This window comes from Cydia splendana, chromosome 7 (assembly GCF_910591565.1).
Source record: "Cydia splendana chromosome 7, ilCydSple1.2, whole genome shotgun sequence".
Lineage (NCBI taxonomy): Eukaryota > Metazoa > Arthropoda > Insecta > Lepidoptera > Tortricidae > Cydia > Cydia splendana.
In genome coordinates this window covers 536,046-548,872 of record NC_085966.1, presented here as the reverse complement: position 1 = coordinate 548,872, position 12,827 = coordinate 536,046, and the positions used below count along the sequence as shown (strand labels likewise).

Here is a 12,827-nt window from a genome sequence, read left to right as displayed (position 1 = left end):
AATTACTCATAAAGAGCTTATGGCAGGAGTAAAAACTTTCTTTATAGCTAGTGCCCGGTCGGTTATAATTTGCTGATTGATCATTTGAAGATCATGGAGTGTAATTGTGGCTCTGGTGTAGGTTATGGTGTTTTAGGAAATGATTATATGGGTTGTATCTATTTGATGATAAAAATGGCGCCAACAGCAGTCAATAATTGCTTGAACGTCAAATGTCAAATCGACGTTGCTGCCTGGATTTTTGACATTTGGGGCAACACTGCAGTTGGCAGTAATGTCGCACTGCAATACTCCAGCGGTGATGCCGGTGTATTCTGAATGCAAACGGTACATTAAGACAATTCTTGTTTTAAAATCTGTGTACCTATGATCCAAATGTAATGTTTTCAACTTTTGTCTACTCAAACTTAGGTCAGCTTCAATTTTCTTTAACTAGTAGGTGTACCATAAAGGAACGAAGCTAAATTCTGACGTTTTGTTCAGCGTTAGTTGTTAGTTTGTATAAGTAGTGTATCGGCACAAACTTGGATCCTCGAGCGAGCCGTTCCCGCTTCTTGGCGGTAACTCAATTACCGCGACAGGTCCGCCCGCGATAAATGTTCGCTCAGATACGGTCTATGGCACGAGAGGACGAGATTCTGAACAAACATAACAACGCATATCAACAACTTGGGGTATGACAATCGTTCATACATAAAACATTCCAATCGAAACCTTAGTAATGTATGAAAATAGCAACGCACTACACTGTAGTCCACGTCATATAGGTACATACTTCTTTGTAGGTACTTTTTCTTAGTACCTCAGCCTTTTGGCTTAGCATCGAAGAGTTGTTGTTTTCTTCTGACTCATACGTCATTGAACGGAGCGAGAGTGAACAACTGTAAGCACTAAGCTGGTAGGTAGATTTATGATGAGTGTAAGAATCGAGTCACATCTGTAATCAACAATGTTTGATGTGTTACGTTAAATGTTTTTCAAATTGTTTTGAACGTATAACACAAGTGTGATTTAAAATGTAGTGAGTCATAATAATAATAAGATTAACCGTTTGACCACCACAGATGTTAACTAACGCGTGGCTACAGCCCAATACCAACCTTCGAGCATTCCGAAAAGGTTTATGATGATGCGCCATACACGCGAGGCGTGGCATTCAAAGCGTTAAAGATTAGTTCCTTTTGTTATACAGTTTTTTATGTAGTCGCTAAGAAAGGCAAGTAACATTTCGTAGGTGTGTTTTTTTTCTTCACACCGCCCTTGCCCCTCCCTCAGCCCACCCGTCGCATGTCCCTGCGGCCGCCATAACTCATGCCGTGCACCTCTCGCGGTTAAGTTGTAAACTTTGATATATCGCGAACACTCTTCACCTGCACCCTGATTATAAATGGAACTTATGAAATAAGGGTTAGTGGTTAAGGGTTCTACATTGTATTTTGTAATTGTGTTTCGAATATGGGTTGTAATGTTATAGGTGGGTCAAACACACGCAAGATCAAAAGTAAAGAATACAGGAGATTTTGTAGTGTAGACTAATTTCTGGTTGAGCCTAATGTAATAGTTTGCCGTAGTTTTCCTCCACGGTTTTTGGCTGTACAAAATTTGTAGGTCCGATTTCTTTTAACAAATTTAAAGTTTTACTCCAAGCGTAGGTAATAGATCGTGTTGACATGTTCCAAACTAATTTTGCTTTAGTTTTGTTGTACTTAGTCTTAACGTGACCTTATTTTTAATCCAGTGAGATCTAAACATTCCCTTATTTTATATTTCCACCAGGCATCGAGAAAACTAGAGTAAAATAACCGAACAGACAGAGCACAAAGGTTCCACAAAGTTAATGATGTTTTGAATGACACTCAACTCATTACATGCCGATATCTTTCCTCAGGAAACCCTGGGTTTCCAGCAATCTTCGACACGGTTTTATACAAAAAACAATCTTAAGATAAAGAACGAAGGTTCAAATTGCTTTCTTCTTAAAGAACAATGACACTAAATATCTAATGAGCGCGCTCCAAGCGGCTCGAATAGGAAATGTCTCAATTGCACCATCCACAATCCAATACGAACTTAGACTTCCAACTTCACGGTTCATATTCCCTTGCGGTATAGAGGAGTAGTGAGTACTTGTAGTATTGTGTAGAGGAGGGATTGTGCAAGCGTAATTAGTCATTAGCGACAGTGGGCAGGAAGAGGCTGGGATTGATCGGCCGGCCACTTGAGACTGCAGCTGATTGGTTTAGTGTTGGATGTTGAGAGGATGTAGTGGTCTAACAGGTATTGCTGAGGATATTGATACAGTGGTTAATCAATACAATCTGTGGTATTGAAATAAAACAGCAGCGATTATTATAATGATTGTTTAAAATTTTTAAGATAATTTTTGTTAGTTATACGTCTATTATAAAATTTTACTAAAAATAAAACTACAATCAACAATAGGTAGGTATGCCGCAGTCTCCAGCAGCAGCAGCAGAGTCCCTTATTTTCATATAATATAATAAAAATATTTTATGGCTTAAAAACTGAAATTTAAAAGTCGCCCCTGCATTTCAAAGCCACCCCGTGTTATAACCTAAGCTATACCATCCATAAATATTTGTCAATAATACATCAGCTACATATATCCTTTTCCCGCTCTCGTAAAAAACAGCAAGTCTTTCATAAACCTGCAAGAATTTGCACCGTCACGTGAGATACCCATATTCAACAGCAAAAAGCAGTAACTACTAACTAAGCTAAGGCAGTTACTGTTTTTTACCACGGACTTGAAAAGGTATAGGATAAGCCGAATTGATAACCATCGTCCGCGGGGGGTTGCTTACATTGATTCTAATAGTCGGCTCAGTTACGTGAAAAACAGGAAAAATGTGTACCTACGTGGGTCTCTTATCGTCATTCTAACCTATATCAGCCTATATATAGATATCTCTAGACGCATGCGTGTTGGATAAATTATTACCTCTATACCCTGCATTCTGTATAATTTTCATTCAATTGCATGTGTCTTGTTTTTTTATAAACGCTGTTTTGATTTAGGTATTTACCTATACCTATTATTGATTGTTTTTGTTACTGGCTCCACTACACAAAGGTTGCCTGGTATAGATCACTTGTTGACTACGATTAAATCGATTATAATTATAGTTAAAATTGTGTTTTTTTGTGATCATTGTTTAGTAGGTATTTGTTCCTGACACACTCAAGAGCAAAAAGGAGTCACACTCTAAGGAAATTGTTACATAAAGTGAGGGGTTTTATTTGCGCTTTAATGTTAAATCATTATTTTCAAAAGCGCTAAAAAGTCAGGAGTAATAAACCTGAACCAACTTTAAGACAAAAATATTTTGCAAGAGCAAAAAGTAATGTTTCCGCCCGGGATCGAACCGGGGGCCTTCTGCGTGTTAGGCAGATGTGATAACCGCTACACCACGGAAACTATACCCAACTCTGCGAAATTAGCCATGTCACTCTTATGTAGGTATTATTTATATCTCGCTCTACATACGCGCGGTGAAAGTAATCCACGTTTGATTATCGGGGGCGAGTGTGCCTGACCGTTTATGGACTTTATGCCTTTGGAATAAGGTAGGTATACGATATGCCAGTTAATTGAGTGGACGATAGTAAGACCGAAGGTTATCATTATTGCTGTGACGATAAGTTTACTAATTTTTATCACACTAGCAATATAACAAAAAAACTAATATTAGTTACAAGATAATTATCAAGTTGTATGGTTTTATGTGAATAGTTATACATTATACAAAACTTATTAACTTATTGATGTAATAACTGTAGTAAAGTGTATGTTTATTCGGTAGAGTAGTTGTTTTAATGTATAGATATTTATGTTTTTTTTACGGATTATGTCGTATATAAGTATATTTATAATATATAAGTCTCCCAGTGACTATATGAACGTTGTAAAAAATATTTTAAATTCATTATACGCGATATAATCCGTTAAAGTACATATATTTCATGAGGAACTATCAAAGACAATAATAAAAAAACCGGCCAAGTGCAAGTCGGACTCGCGTTCCAAGGGTTCCGTACATTACACAATTTTTAACAATGTATTTTTTGATGTGAAACGTGAGTGAAATGTGTTTTAAAAAACCCGTAGGGGTCGGGTCAAAAACTAAGTAATTAGTCCGACTCACGCTTAACTGCATATTTCTAATAGATTTTCCTGTCATCAAAGTCTGTCAGTAAAGAACTATAATATTTTGTATATTTTTTTTAATTTATGACCCAGTAGTTTCGGAGATAAAGGGGTGGGTGGAATGGTAATTTTTTGGCTATTTTCTTAAATAACTTCTAAACAATTAATTTTAAAATTAAAAAAATATATATTTAAGTTTTTTTAAAAATAAGCTCTTTCATTTGATATGTAAGTAACACGATATAGTTTAAAAAACATTATTTTTTAATTTTCTCATTTACCGCCCAAAATTCTTCATGTTTAAAATTAATTTGTTTAATTAGTAAGTCTTTGGGTCACGAATTTACATATGTGTACCAAATTTCAACTTAATTGGTCCAGTACTTTTGGAGAAAATGGGCTGTGACAGACGGACAGACAGACAGACAGACAGACAGACGCACGAGTGATCCTATAAGGGTTCCGTTTTTTCCTTTTGAGATACGGAACCCTAAAAAATATACCTACTTATATGTAGATGATATGATGATGTGTATTATGTATGTACATATTATTACCTACAAAGATATTTTTCAAATATTTAAATAAAGTATACGTCACTCTATGTTTAATGCGATTTAATTTAAATTTAAATATACCTACATAATTATGTACAGTCACCAGCAATAATATGTTACACAACATAGGCCGCAAAAATATCTGACACCATTTTATTTATAGAGCCATAAGAGCGTGTCACATATTTTTGCGGCCTTCGAAGAGTAACATATTATTGCTGGTGACTGTACGGCCTTCACAACACATACATACCGAAAAAGAAACAAGCAATTGCCTTAACATTCAATATCGCTCGTATCACGTATGAGTTACTATCAATTAGCTTAAGAGTCACCTTAACCATAATATCAACCTACTTTTCCCCCAGCGGTCCTTAGATATAATTAGCGCTACCCCAATAACTCCGAAAAGTCTCACATCCATAGTCGATTCTTAAAGCTTATGACCTTTTTATTACTAAAAGCTAATCTGCTAATATAAAAATGGCGTATGTTTGAAGCGAATGATAGAAAGTTGTGTTGTTCTGGTTTTTGTACTTTTTGAGTGGGTTAGCCCCCGGTAACCTAATGATTTTTAGGGTTCCGTACCTCAAAAGGAAAAAACGGAACCCTTATAGGATCACTCGTGCGTCTGTCTGTCTGTCTGTCTGTCTGTCTGTCTGTCCGTCTGTCACAGCCGATTTTCTCCGGAACTACTGGACCAATCAAGTTGAAATTTGGTACACATATGTAAGTTTATGACCCAAATACGGACATGTAACGTAAACAAATGAATTTTAAACATGGGGGCCACTTTTGGGGGGTAAATGAAAAAATTAAAAAATTTAATTTTTCAAACTATATCATGTTACATATCAAATGAAAGAGCTTATTGTAAGGATCTCAAATATATTTTTTTTATAATTTTCGAATAAACAGTTTAGAAGTTATTGAAGAAAATAGGCAAAAAATGACCATTCCCCCCCCCCTTATCTCCGAAACTACTAAGTCTTAAATTTAAAAAAAATACATAAAATAGGTCTATACCTATAGATGACAGGAAAACCTATTAGAAATGTACAGTCAAGCGTGAGTCGGACTTAATTACAGTTTTTGATCCGACCCCTACGGATTTTTTAAAGAGATTTCATTCACGTTTCACATAAAAAATACATTGTTAACAGTGCCGGATTACTTAGAGTAGTAGTTTTCTTAGAGTAATTGGTGATAATTTTCTGATAAGATAATCATTTTAAATATTTAACGGTCTTACCTACTTACGAGTAATTGTAAGGTCAAATTAAAAATAATGTTTTAAAAAAAATGTTAAATTGAGAGCTAGCTTAAAGTTTTTTGTACTCGTCGACTTTAATGGTTGAATTAATAAAGACTTTGTAACCACTAAGCAAAACAAGCACGTGCTTACGGCACCACGTTCAGGGGGGGCACCAAAATGCCAGGTTGAAAAAGGTGAACAAATTTTAAAATTAGGGACAGACACATCGTTTTTACCACACGATTTTCTTAGCTGTCCAAAAGCTAATTTGCAAAAATAATGGCGCGTAATTCTTTGGGAAACAATCGGTGGCAGTAGAAGAGTCGTGATTACATGCATAGATTCGATTTCAACCCACTCTTTTGCGGTTCGGCGTTAGGTCTTATGCGAGGCCTTCTGCCTTACGGCAAAGTTGATCTTCTGCCTTAATTACACTTGGGCGTGGATCCAAATCCAAGCTTTCCTCTTTCGCAGCTGGGCCTACTGCCTTTCTCACACTTCGCCAATTCAATTCCAAGCTCTGCTTTCTTGCATATTTTATGCATGAAAACAACCTCGCTGAGACTCTTAAATATCGAGCCCTATGCGAAGCTAGGCTGATAGAAAACTGTCCCATCCCTTCTCTGTATGAAATCCTGGATTCGCGCCTGGTTGGGACTAAAAATAAAATTGCGTTTTTATATCGAAAAAAATCAATGTAATCTTGATGACCCTAGGGAGAGGGGGCACCTAGAAATGCTTAGGGCATCAAAATATCTTAATCCGGCCACTGATTGTTAAAAATTGTGTAATATACGGAACCCTTGGAACGCGAGTCCGACTCGCACTTGGCCGGTTTTTTATGTACTTACTTATCGCTATTCCATATAAAGATATGAGCGATATGAGTGTGTGGAAATTAGAAAAGACAGTGTCAAAAGCTTTATTTATTCAACCAAAAAACGTCACTTTTGACACTGACAGATCGGTATCGGACCGCTGTGACTTCTCATACGATATTTTTGAACACCTTGACCGCTCCATTTCTGTGTGTAGCAGTGAAAGAAAATAACGCAATTTTATAAAAAGGAATACCTACCTAACTCCATTATCCTAAGTAGCCTTCATTTATTTCCGCTCACCGCCGATTAATTTTATCGCTCTCGCTAATTCTATCAGCTTCGCCTTAATAGCCCCCAAATAAGACCTTTAAAAACTAATGCTGAGCCTTAAGACCGCCGCAAAGACCTCTTTGTGACTCGAGGCGCGCTGCAAAACCTGTACCATTTTGAAATGTGAAAAACACGTTTTGAAATGAACTTTATGCAATTAATTTTAGAGTTGGTTTTAGGTTGGGTGGAGTATGAAAGTTAAGGCGAAGCGCAGAATGAAGATTAAAAAGTTGGAGTCTCGCGACATCATTGTAAGTAGAAAATGAGTTAAATAAAGCAATACATTTTAATTAGGAATCCCCCTTTATTCCTTACGCGATAACTGTAGTCCTGTATTAATTGGATTTTATGTTTAATTAAGAGCCTGATCCGGGATCTTGGGATCTATTTAACTTGGGCTCGGTTTAGAGTCTTGGATCGATCGTGATTGTGGCGGCTTAAGGCTGGAGAAAACCTTTGCGATTTTAAGACTTAAGACACTAAGTAAAGAAAAGAAGATATACTTTGCATTTGGCAAAAGAAAAAATAAACTAAGCCCAATAGAACATAATTACCTATTTCACTTAACGGACAACTTAATTTGGTTTTTTATTCAATAATAACTCCACGGCCGACTTCGGCCACGGCGACTGCTGTCAACTCCGTTGCTGTCGCTGGTGTGCTCGCAAGTGGCTGATGTAGCCGATCTTGTTAGTAAAAGTTCGCGAACATTGCAGGCATGTGAGCACACCGTTTACATAGTTATAGGGTATTGCCGCAGGTGGTCTGGCTTTTATTCTATCATTTTTATTAAATACTACGTCTAAAGACTAGTGATGGTTAAAGCCATATTAATATGGAGCAAGTAGGTAAGTACCTAGCTGTTTTCTCAAAAGCTTTCACGAATTCAAAAGCCATCTGAAAAGTACACTCACCTTACATGGGGGTAACTTTGCTATAATATATGTGCCTATGTAACATATAGTTCGTTTTTTTAGCATTAGAAATAAGGTAAACAATCTTGATGTGTCTTTTAATTGAAAAACACATTTTAAAAATAATTTACGGCAAATATGTAACAATTATGAATCTAATACGTTCATTTATATTCTTCTGCTTTCATATGTAATAGTTATTGATTTTTATAAAGCGTTTTTCAATTAAAAGACATGTCAAGATCGCTTACCTTCTTTCAAGTTCTTTCTAATGCTAAAAAAACCAACTATAGTAGGTAAAAGTTAAGTATTGTAAATGGTAACAACATCGAAAAAGTTAAAGAAAATTTTGCTACAGACAAAGAAATAGGTAAAAGGGCTGCAATCCTAACAATGTTCTTACCGCACCTTTGTAATAAAGTTGTTTGCAAGAAACAATGGAGCTAAGCACAGCGCTGTGAAATCAATTAGTGCTCGCTTCACGTGGGAGGATGTCTTGGCTATAAGATTTCTTTTCTGCGCTTATTGAATCTTAGTGTGTGATTATTTACAGGTTATGGTGTGATGAATGAAAACTATAGTCAAATGGCTCTGTGAGATGTAGATCTCGCAATAGTTTAAAAATGAAAAAATACGGGCACTAAGTCCTTTAAGGGAATTTCCGCCTTTTTGTTAATTTTTGGTCATTTTCCAAAAAAACTAATGAGAAAAATTCTATCTAACTTTTGAACTGACAAAATTTCACAAAAATAGGTTCAGTAATGCGATATACATAGAACGCGAGGCCGAGGCCGAGTAAACGAAGAGGTCACACGAGAGGGGGAAGTTGGAGCTTAGACACGACCCAACACTTTTCCTATTGGGAGTCGCGTTTTGGGAGTCGGGGTGGAGGCTCCGAGCCTTCGGCCCTCTGCCGGGGTCGGTCTTCGGCCTCCCGGCCTGAAGCTCGCCTTCGGGCTTGCTTAACCTACTTGGAAATTTGACTTTGTCCGTGTCCGCCGCCATTTTGGATTTTTCCAAGTTTTTTTTTTGACATGGTAAGCTTGGGCTCCCAGGCTCGCCGCATGCCAAATCTCAGCGCGCTCAGACCAACTTGAAAAAATTTAAAAAGTCGGCCATTTTGATTTTTTTTTATGTAGTTTGTTTTGTCTCGGGGCCCTCTATGATATTTGGTCGAGCACCCCCCACCTATCACGCATCGTTTAAAAGTTGCCATACAAACAAACAACAAGAATATTGACCAGGTTCGAATCCCGGTTATGTATGATAGATTTAAAAAAAAATTGAATGCCATTATTATTAAATCTAAAATCGAAGCCATGGTTCCTAAGAACAGATTTCGCTATCTCTTATAGTTTCTGACTTCTCCATACTGACCCATTTGGATTGATCACCCTGTATAGAGGAGAACATGCGGGACATACCCCATATTTATACCTTGTAGTTAACAATAAAACTTTATTTTTCAGAGATCTTTACAAATAAAATTCTTGATGATTGTCAAAAAGATTCTCTATGGGTATACCTACTACTATAGTAATTAAAATATAACGATGTAGAGTTAATGGGGAAGCTACAGACCGTCGGTACACCGTGAAATCAATTAGCTTGCGTCACGGCCCGCGAGCAGAAGAGGGGTAGATGCGGGACTAATGTTGTTTATAACCTAAAAAATGGATTTATAAAATCTTAAATGAACACACAACAACGAGATAAGGGAGACATTCTAAGGCAACTCGGACGTCGCGCTTCTAATGAAAGAAAATGTAAGTATAACATAGTGATGAAATCGAAATTATTGAGCTCAGTATTAATGACGTAACAGGCAAGAATGGTATTTATTGGGATAATTTCAACCAAACTCTAGTAATATAAATTGTTTAGATAGAAAAATATAATAAAATCTTCGTATATAAAACACAGGAATAAAAAAGATTGGAAATTCAATTACCAAATATAATCCATATGAAATTACTTAAAACTTTATTTTATTTTCGTGTAACAAATCAGTTTTTGACAATTTAACTTGACTGAATTCTGCTGCTAGAATACCCTCATCTAAAAAAACCCTCCGTTTGTTTATACAATGTACAATATATATTTCTTATCGTATATATGTATATATTTTTTTCGATAACGTATCTACATCTGTCTCCATCTAGATTGTGCTTTGCGTTTCCTTTGTTCCCGTCACACTTTGAGACTTTTCTTAAGCAGTGATAGATGGTATTTATAAGGAAATAAATTATCAGGTGCTTTTGTTTCACTTCCCAATTATTCCCCTAGTTCGTAGCAAAATATTGTACATATGAATTTAAGTACATAGTTAACTCAACTGAATACGTACGAAAAAGAAATAATGAGATACTTATTCGAACATTTACGCATTGATATCAAGGCCAATTAAATCTTACATTTTTACATTAAAATGATGTGATTGTGTTATCATCAGTGATCGTACATTTTCCAGCATTTTTGTTGCAGCAGAGTGGTGTTAACGGAATTGGTAAAGATCATTTCAACTGAAATGGTAAATTAAGGTTAATATTAACGCAATTAACGCTAATTAATCATTAGGGTTGACATTATGTATACCAATTCCGTTAACACCACTCCGCTGCACCAAATCGATTCGCGTGGTGTTAACGGAATTGGTATAGATAATTTCAACTGAAATGGTAAATTAAGGTTAATATCAACGTAATAAACGCTAATTAATCATTAGGGTTGAAATTATTTATACCAATTCCGTTAACAACACTTCGTGCACCAAAAATGCTGGAAAATGTACTATCCCTGGTTATCATTCGCCCATGCGTCTCGCTCGCACCAATACAATATTGTACGGATTAGTACGAGCGAAATGCACACGTGAATAATAACTAATATTTAAGTAATTGTTGGAATGAGGGTGAAACAAGATTATCCAAAATCTCTATTCTTGAAAATTAATAGCTAATTACTAAAATCGCCATCAAGTATTAGATATGAGCGCCGCGCCGGCGCGCCGCCGCCGCCGACAAAATTTACGCGCCGCCGCCGCCGACGCTGCGCTATCGGCGTGGCATCGGCGTGACCTTGTTAGATACTACTACTTTCAGAATCAGACAATATATATTTTATCTAGTTTAGATCTGTAACGGCGCCAGCCTGAATAGCTTATAGACATTGAAAAGGTATTTTAGGTCCATATAATTCTAAAATATCGATGATAAATTCAAACTTTTCTGTTTGGTAACCGCGCTACTAGTGTTAGGGCAACGAAATGACTAATTTTGCCAGCTGGCTAGCTCATCCGTCATTCACCGCGAATGTAACCATTGCAAGCATGGTTGAATGTCTTTAAACGGTGTAAATGGGGGTTCATTTCAGATATTAAGCGTTTTCACGCCCAAAGGTCCGGCCGTTGGCTTTGCACGGAAGGCATCGGAAACGGAATCGGGTCTCATTTAAGCTTGCCCATTGTTCAAATTTCAAGTTTTGCTCTCTCGCAGCCTAATCTTTGACCTCGCATCGCTCGCATAGAAGTAAGCCGCTATCTGAACCTCCAAGTTTTCGGCCCTGTTTGGAGCCTAACTTTTAGCCTCGCTTTTAAAATGCTTGATCATTGGTTCTTCTCCGATCTTAGCTCCACTGCAGCACGGCCTTGGGCCTCGCACGAATGCACTAGCAGGTATGCTCCAGGTCTTTAACACTATGGCCTCGGTCTTTATCGGCCTTCGGACTTGCTTACACTGGACCAATTCCAGGCTCTGCTGTCTTGCAGCTTGGCCTTCGGCCTCGCACAGAAGCGCACCGTAATCGGCACACCGGCGCATTCTGCCGTCAGCCAAGCTCATACTTGGCGTTCGATTCTAAGCTGTATGCTTACCTGCAGCTCAGCCTCTGGCCTCGCATGGGAAGGCGTCGGAATCAGGTCTTCGGTGCTAACACCGAACACCTAAGTGGAGCTCGGCCTTGGGCCTCACTTTTTGACATAAACCGGTTTGTTGGGTCGATATTGGTTAATAACGGAGCTTGATTTTCCTCACTTCGGCTCTTTGGACTGTCGACCAGACGTTTCCCTGATACAGTCAATCCGCTACTTTTTACTTAGCACAAAAGATAAGGGCCTCGCAAAGATCTTCCGGCCAGGGTCTCGCCAAGATTAAGACCGGCTCTGATGCCGCTCGATACCGTTTATACCTACTATATAAAACTTTATTCGTAACTTTATTCAATAAATTTTAATTTCGGCAAAATTTTGGTTAGAATTCTTTTTTCATTAATCAAAGGTGTTTCAAGGCCACGCCGCCGATTCGCCGCCGCCGCCGACCGATTTTGACCGGCGCGCCGCCGCCGGCTAAATGCCTATCGGCGCTCATATCTATCAAGTATCTAGAAAACGCAGGATACGCTTTACGATTTGTTTATCATAAGATAAAGTAAATAGTTGCAAGTGCTTGTAAAGGCTCTTTGTGACGTTTACGACTCCGTCTTGAGGAAGCAATTAAAGTTGCCAGTAAAAATTTAATTTCTCAGATGTTGTTCCCAGCACTTGCAAAATAGGCGCGTCAAAAATTGGCATATACGAATACAAGAGGCAACACGCACTTAATTTTAACGAAAAAAGGGCTTGACGTTTTTTGAGATAATATTCCTATATCAATATTTTAGAATACTATAGATGCATATTTACATGGAACAATATGCTCCAATTGTATGCAATTGGAGCATTTCATGAAGTTTTTTTCTCGCTTGCAAACGCGTTTTTTGACCTGTGACAAATGGTCAAAAATGTGC

General features: G+C 37.5%; 1 non-coding gene across 1 annotated transcript; it reads right to left on the bottom strand.

The window, feature by feature from the left end:
• Positions 1-3,366: 3,366 nt before the first annotated feature.
• On the bottom strand, positions 3,367-3,439 carry Trnav-aac (transfer RNA valine (anticodon AAC)). The gene has a single exon. It is a non-coding gene; the product is annotated as a tRNA-Val (tRNA).
• Positions 3,440-12,827: the final 9,388 nt, after the last annotated feature.